Source organism: Humulus lupulus, chromosome X (assembly GCF_963169125.1).
Source record: "Humulus lupulus chromosome X, drHumLupu1.1, whole genome shotgun sequence".
Taxonomy (NCBI): Eukaryota; Viridiplantae; Streptophyta; class Magnoliopsida; order Rosales; family Cannabaceae; genus Humulus; species Humulus lupulus.
Window position 1 is genome coordinate 156,810,608 of NC_084802.1, and position 8,303 is coordinate 156,818,910.

Sequence of the window (8,303 nt, forward strand, 5' to 3'; positions counted from 1 at the left end):
CTAACTGGCTCGGGGGTAACTGGAAGATTTCACACTCCAAGAACATCATACCTTCTCTTGTCGTTAATTACTCCTAATTACCACGTGTCGGCTGGGGGCAATACATACAACACTTTCCCCCCAAGTCTTCACTCATCCTCGGACAGTGGATACTTAGATTGAGAGAAGTAATTGGAATATGTTTCCAGGGTGGAGACGTTTGGGCTTCCCCTGATGTCATTCTGGAAAATCACCCCACGTGTTGATTCCCTATTGTTAATATTGGTTAAATATAATGGTTAAGATGTTTACACGTTGAGATGCAAAATACTTAACAGTTTTCACTTAAAGAGAAGTGCAAACATGAGATTGTGTATAAGGTATCTAAAATTAAATTTTTTGGGTCTAATGTGATAAAATGAGGTATCCAAACATTCCCAAAAAGTTTGGTAGCATTTGAAGAAATTTTAGGACCATTGGAGGGGTCCAAAGTCAGAGAGGGTGGCGATGTGTCGCCCCCTAAGTGGTGTAGAATCGCCAAAATGCAAAGGGCTTCAAAAGCCCTAGTAGGAGATGCATCGCCTGCTAGTAGGCGACATATTGCCTGATAGGTGATACATCGCCTGCATGCAGGCGATACATCACCTGGGCGATCTTTTAGAGTCTAAAATGCAGGCGATACATCACAAATGCTTCAAATGATGTGTTTTAAATGCTCTAATCCTATTTGTTAGACTAATGATGATACATACACTATATATATGGGTTGCAAGAGTTGAAAAGCTTAATCGTACTTTCCAACTCTCTCTCTCTAGGTTTCTAAGACCAAAGTTTTCTCCAAAAACTCTTCAAGCTTTGCTTGACTTGCATGAGTTTTAAGGCTTGTTCAATCCCAAATCTCATTCTACTTAGTTGAAGCTTCAAGCAATTGGGAAGGATTGGAATAGAGATTTTGGACAACAATATTATTATTGTGTATAAGCCTTAGAAGTTCCCTAAGTTTGAAGATTCAAGTTGCTCAAAACAAAGGTTGTATCTCTCTAACCCTAATCTTGTATTTTATAATTCTATTGTGTTTCTCATTGATGGTATTGATGATTAAATGTATCTAAGTTCAACTTATTATCATTTAATCATTTAGTTTCTTATATTCAAGATTAACATTAATATCATGTACATGTTTCTTTGAGTATAAAGAATTGCATTCATACTTTGAATTTGAATCTTGATCAACATCTAGGGTTGGGAACATTGCATTGTTATCATTATTCATTGTGGATTTGCAAAGAGTAGCGCCATATATTCCCAACACCTATTTCTCAGCCCATCAATTCGTACAATTAATGAAGGGTCAACTCCATGACCCAAAACGTCCAATCCGTACTGTAGGCCTCCCATTGCCCTGTGCCCAAGGCGTCCTTTTCCAATGCTAATGATAACAATCTGTGCCTTTTAGATCCTAACCATTGGATTGTTCTCGAGTACCTACGTCGTAGAAAATCCAACGGTCGGGGTGGGATTGCTTCCACCCCAAGTTCTACGAGTATAAAAACTCGAGAACCGTCTCTCACCTTAGGTAACTTTTTCCTTTCTGGGCATTCGACTGGAATCTGGAAAATTCCCCTATTCTGGTGGTGCTCATAATTTCCTATGGTGTTCTCCGGTGCTGACTCTTTGGCCCTAAGGACACACCATGTAACGCCCTAAGTTGCTAATAAGGTTTAGGACCTTGATTAGTGTGCCTGGAGGGCAATAAGTGAATTAATATGATAATATATGAATTTAAATGAGTATGTGATTAGAATGCATGTTTAGGTAGTATAAATATGCATGTGGGCCCCGGTTGCATGATAGGGGTAAATTAGTAATTTTAACCCGCTGAGGGCATAAATGTGATAATTATGTTATGTGATTTGTCCCACATGGGTGTGGTGATATTAATGTGATGCACGTGCCGAGACGGTCCTAGCGAGCTAGATAACTCAAAAGTCACAACGGGATCTAATACCCCGCTCGGGAGGAGCCTAGGGGCATTTTGGGGAGCTTGTATTGGGTTCTTGTGGGTTAGTGGTTATTGGTGATTGAGTAACCTGGGTAACCATTAGTAACCGCTGTGAGTAACAAGTTTGGATGAAAGAAATGGTAGAATTGTAATATAGGTGAAAGGACAAGAGTGCCCTTGAGGTTTAGTTAGGAGAGGATAACTATGGGAGGATAGGATAGTAATTTGGCAAGATAAAGAACCTTCAGCTAGGGGAAAGATCATTTATGTTATTTTCACTTGGGAAATTGGGTTTATGCTGAAATTTGAGGAAAATCCAGAAGAAAAGAGAAGAAGAGGAAGGCTGAAGTTGGGAGACCTAGGAGGAGAGATTTTGGTGGTTCAAGGCAACTAAGTTGAGCATAAGCCAATATTATTTAGAGGTAAGGATTTGTCTCTGTTTTGTTTAAGTTTCAAGTCTGGTTTTTAGAGAATAAGCATGAAATTGAAAGAGGATGGTGGCTGGTTTTGTATGGAATTCAGAGTTGGGATAATCAAAAGGAAGGTGACTTGAAGCTAGAGTTGAGGAGAATTCAAGCTGGGTTCTTGACTGAGGTAAGAGTTTATCATGTTTGAGTTTCATATCTGGTTTGGTTTGAGATGTTAAAGGCATGGTTTATACTTTTCAAGCTTTGGTTTAGGTCTTAGGAGTTAAGGTTTGAATTTCTGAAATCTTTAACTCAAGTGTGGATCTTGAGTGTAAGTGAGTAATTGAGCTTGTTGTTGAGGTTTATAGTTTGTTAAATGGTTTGTTTGGGGTTTTGAACTGATTTTGGGGTTTGGGTATATGTTGGGAATGAATTGGGAGTGTTTTGCCTCGGGGAAAGTGCAGGGGAAAACCTAGATTTCTGGGTTCGCGAAGGAGCGTCGCGGCCTTGTTCTTGGGCGCCGCGGCGCGAGGCTGTGTCTGGGGAGAGGAAGCTCTCTGACTTGCTGAGCGCCGCGGCGCTAGGCCATTTTCAGAACATAAGATTTTGCAATTTTGAGCCTTTGCTCCGGGGGTTCGGGGGATGTCTTCGATGTATTGTTCTAGGGATTTGGGGGTTCCGTGAGTGTGGGATTGGTCCCGGGAAGTGGTTTTGGGATTGATTAGTATTAAAGGATGTTTTATGTGTGTTGTGACTAGGTCTTTGGAGAGGCTCGGGTTAGAGGACCGTGCTCGCGGTTTTGGGGCATCGAAAGCTCGGGATACAGGTAAGAGAACTGTAGCACCCGTAGAGCAGGGCTTAGGCCCATAGTTTTGTTGCAGGGCGCGGCCCTAGATTGTATTATTGCTAGGATGTAGCACTACATGTGTGGTTATGTATTTGATTGCTATCTGAGTATGCTAAATGTGGAAATAGCATAATGAACAGAGAAGGGCTGAGAACGGCAGTGGGGCCGGGAATACCACTTAGCACATGGAGTGCTCATGGTTAGGGTAAAACCCCAATGGATACATGGGATATCCTTACGGTGTATACCGAGATCCCAGGCTTTGGTAACGCTTCTGGGATGGCATGGTCGTGTATGTGTTAGATTTTATGGACTGTCTGACTAGATATGAGCTATCTGCTGTAATAACCGTATATTATGCATATGTTATGTACTGTTTGAGTTTTCTTGCTGGGCTTCGGCTCACGGGTGCTCTGTGTTGCAGGTAAGGGCAAAGAGAAAGTCAACCAGCCATGAGTACGGAGAGCATGGGGGCGGTGCGTACATGTTTGGCCTGCTTGACTGCTTTGGTTGGGGATATTTTTGAGGAATGGCTGTAAAAACCCTAGTTTTGATGGTTAATTACTTATAAACTTATTTTGAGTTGTAAATATTTTATAAACTGAATTAAGGGATCCCGAATGTTAAACTCTTGAGCTTTTAATGAAATAGAGTACTTTATAAAGATTACAGCCTGGACTTTCACTTAATCACACTTTTGTTTTTAAAACCTCATTTAGCGAGTTGATTGCACATTTTAACCTCACTTAGTAACGACTCTAAGGTAGTAGGGCGTTACAAGTCCTATCATATATTTAAGCTTATAATGCGTTGACAAGCACTCAACGTGCTAAGGCTGTTCTTGACTAATATGTCACCCCGGATCCCGTGGTCCTATCCTTTGTTTAAACGTACCTGGCGCTTTTGGTTAGCCTAATTAAAACGACCAGTGCTCAGCATTATTGCCGCCCTTGACCGATGAGTCAATGCTTTTCGACTAGCGCTCAGCGCTATTGCCGACCTTGACTAATAAGTCAATGCTTTTCTCAATAAGATAATGCAAATAGGAATATATCACATGTCAAATATCCAGATACAAAGCATTCAACATGCTTAATCAATAATCATAAGCATAATCATAGTCATGCACATACTCAGGCGTTCATACCCTATTCATGTTCCTATTCAACAATTTGGGAATCACAAGCCTAATCATAATCATGCACATTTACAGAGATTCAGGCTCTGATCAATTCTATATTCAACATTTAGGCCATGCCACAATCACATGTATTGTAACGCCCTACTTCCTTAGAGCCGTTACTAAGTGAGTTTTAAGACAAAATAGTGTGCAAAGAACTCGCTAACCGAGGTTTTGAAACAAAAGTGTGACTAATTAAAAGTTAAGGCTGTAATCTTAGAAAAATGTGTTGTTTCAATAAAACTTCTAGTATTAAACATTTGGGATCCCAAAATAAGGTTTGAAAACTAGTTACATCTTAAAATAAGTTTACAATTGATCAGTTATAAAAATCATAGATTATTACAGCCATTTTCGAATAAACCCCCAACCAAAGCAGTCGGGCAGGCCAAACATGTACGCGTCGCTTCACGCTCTCCGTACTCATGGTTGGTTGACTTAGTCATTGCCCTTACCTGCAACACAGAGCACCCGTGAGCCGAAGCCCAGCAAGAAAACTCATGCAGAACCTAACATATGCAATTTATACAGTTTATCATATCAGATAATCCACAGATAAACAAGTCAATCATTAGACTAAGCAAACACGGCCATGCCGCCCCAGAACCCTTACCACAGCCTGGGGTCTCGATCCTCACCGTAAGGATCTCACATTTATCCTCTGGGTCCTACCCTGACTATAAGTATCCCATGTGCTAAGTGTTACTTCTGGCCCCGCTGCCGTTCTCGGCCTTGCCGCCCTCGGCCATAGCCGTTCATTTCACTATAATCATATATAGCATAAATCAAACAACATTCAAACAAATATCAATTCATTTAAATCTGCACCCTAACATGTAATGCAATATAGGGCCGTGCCCGGCAATCATCTCATCATGCAATATAGGGCTGTGCCCCGCAATCACACTATGGGCCCATGCCCTATCCTACGGGTGTTATAGTTTTCTTACCTGTACTCTGAGCTTCCTGATGCACTAAAGCCGCGAGCACGGTCCTCTAGCACGAGCCTCTCCAATATCCTAGTCACAACACACATGAAACATCCTTTAATACTAATCAATTCAAAACCACTTCCCGGGACCAATCCCACACTCTCGAGACTCCCAAATTCCTAAAACAATTCATCGGAAACATCTCCCGAACCCCCGGAGCAAAAGCTCAAATTTGCAAAATTTCCCATCCTGAAAAAGGCATAGCGCCGCGGCGCTACCAGCAAGGGCCGCGGCGCCCAGAGAAGTCAGAGAGCTCCCTGACTGCAAACAGCCTCGCGCCGCGGCGCCCAAGAACAGGGCCGCGGCGATCCTTCGCGAACCCAGAAAAACTAGGTTTTTCCTCTGCATTTCATCATCCAAAACACTTCCAAATCATCCCAAACTCACACCTAAGCCCCAAAATCACTTCAAAACCTCAAATGAACCACCCAACAACCCATAAACACTAGCATCAAGATCAAAACATAGTCACACTCAAAATCCACCCTTTGATTTCTAATTTCAGCAAACTCAAACAAAACTTAAAACTTAACTCATGCATTTAAATTCCTCAAATCAAAAAATAGAAACAAACCTAAAGATTGCATAAAATCCTTACCTCAAGAGAGAATTCAACCTTTAAGCTTCCTTGATTCTCCCCCCTAAATCCTTCAAGTTTCAGCTCCCTTCTTCTCTTCTTCCTCTTCTTCTTCTCATTGCCCTAACTTTCCTTCTCTTTATTTTTAACAAAGCCATCAAATAACCCAAATGCCCAAACCGTGTACCCTATAATCCCAGCTGAAAATTGTCTAAACCCCTTGCCAAATGACCATGCTACCCCTCCAAATAATCCTTTCCCAACTAAGTCCTCAAGGGCACTCTAGTCCTTTCACTAATATTTCAATTCTACCATTTTCCAACTAAACTTGTTACTCACAGCAGTAACTAATGGTTACCCAGGTTACTCAATCACCAATAACCATAACCCGCTAAATCTCAACTTAACCATATAATTCCCAAGGTACCCCTAGGCTCCTCCCGAGCCTAGTATAGAAATCCCGTTGTGACTTTTAAGTTTATTTGCTCTCTAGGACCGTCTCGGCACGTGTATCACAATAATAACACCACACTCACGTGGTACAATTCACAGGATACAATTATCACATATATGCCCTCAGCGGGCTAAAATTACCAATTTACCCCTATCATGCAAACGGGGTCCACATGCATATTTATTTCACCTAACATGCATACTAACCACATAGTCATGCATCTCGAATGTTCAATTAGTCATATAACATGCTTTAAATCATAATCATGCATTTAACTCATAAAATCACACATAAATCCCAACATGCCCTCCTGGCACACTAATCAAGGCCCTTAAACCTTATTAGCGATTTTGGGTCGTTACATGTATCACATACTGAGTGCAGTTTTCTTACCTTTAGAACAAGCAAAGGTTACCAATAAACAACCCTCGAGCACGATCCTGATTCTAAGCCCTTAGCAATAACCTAGTCACAACCATAATATAGAATCCCATCAATCACGAGTAAACACAGGCTTTTTTACCAAGTCCTAGCCTTCGAGACATTGAATCCTACCAAAACAGGTAGTAGGATCGAACCTGAGCCCTTAGATTTAAGTTCCCATGACTAAAAACCCATTTTGGCCATTTATGCCATTTTGGGCCGCGGCCTGCTCAAGAACAGGGGTAAACCCCTCTCTGTCTGCGTCGTGGGCCGCAACCCAGCAGAAAGGGGCAGCGGCCCAAGGTGCCCCCAACAGCCAGAAACCACCTTTTTTCAATCCTGTGTCGCGACACACAAGAAAAGGGTAGCGACCCAACAACAAACTCAGCCATGAAACTCCATTTTTCCCTTTTCAAATCATTCCAAAAAGCTATCTAGACATACCCAAATCTCATAAACAAAGTTCCCAATCATCTCAATGGCCCAAAACCATCAAAAACCAATCTTCAAATCATTCGAAACTCCTCAAAACGTAAAATCCAAGTACAAACCTTAAGAAATTTCAGGAAACAGAAACTCGAAAATCCAAAGTTTAAATTACCTTTGATTATGTCGTTTCTTGGTAAATCCTCCAACTAATAAGCTTGTAATCTTTGCTAGGATCGTTATTGCTCGATCCTTGCTTGAATTTGAGTCCTAAAACTCGAGTTTCCTTCAAAAATGCTAACGAACGTCAAAAAGGGATAACGGGAGAGAGAGAACGTACTGAACGTTCTTTTTATGTTTCTAACATGTTACTTCGCGCTTATGTAACCTCAAGCAAATTCCAATACTCTAGGTCCCGAAAACGTCCCTGGGGACCAAATAGTCAAAATTCCTAGAATTCCCTCCTGATCTCACTAACTCCCAATATATCATCAAATAATCATTCCCATTACCCAATAACCCGATAATGTATTAAATACCTAATATACCCCTTGACTCACACCGACTCAAATATGGGTCCCGTTGTGACTTTCCCACTAGCTTGCTCCCTAGGATCGTCTCGTGCACAATAACCCAAATATATCCACATAATAATGTGGTCCCACACATATATCACATATATACCAAATATACCCATAATGGGCCAAATTACGAAAATTTCCCTTTTAATCAGAAATGGGCCCATATGCTTATTTAATACCCCTAAACATGCATATCAAGTCATATTATAATATAACTCACATAATCACATATTGATAAACATATATATCACATAATCACATAATTTCCATAATTTGCCATCCTGCCCCCCTAATCAAGGCCCTAAGCCTTATTAGGTAATTTAGGACGTTACACATTTAGTGTTGCTTTGTACGTGGGTCAAATGTTGTCATCGACGTTACCCTTTCCATGATCTTGTGGCATAGGTGGAGCTCCAACTCTAGCTGGGTGCATGG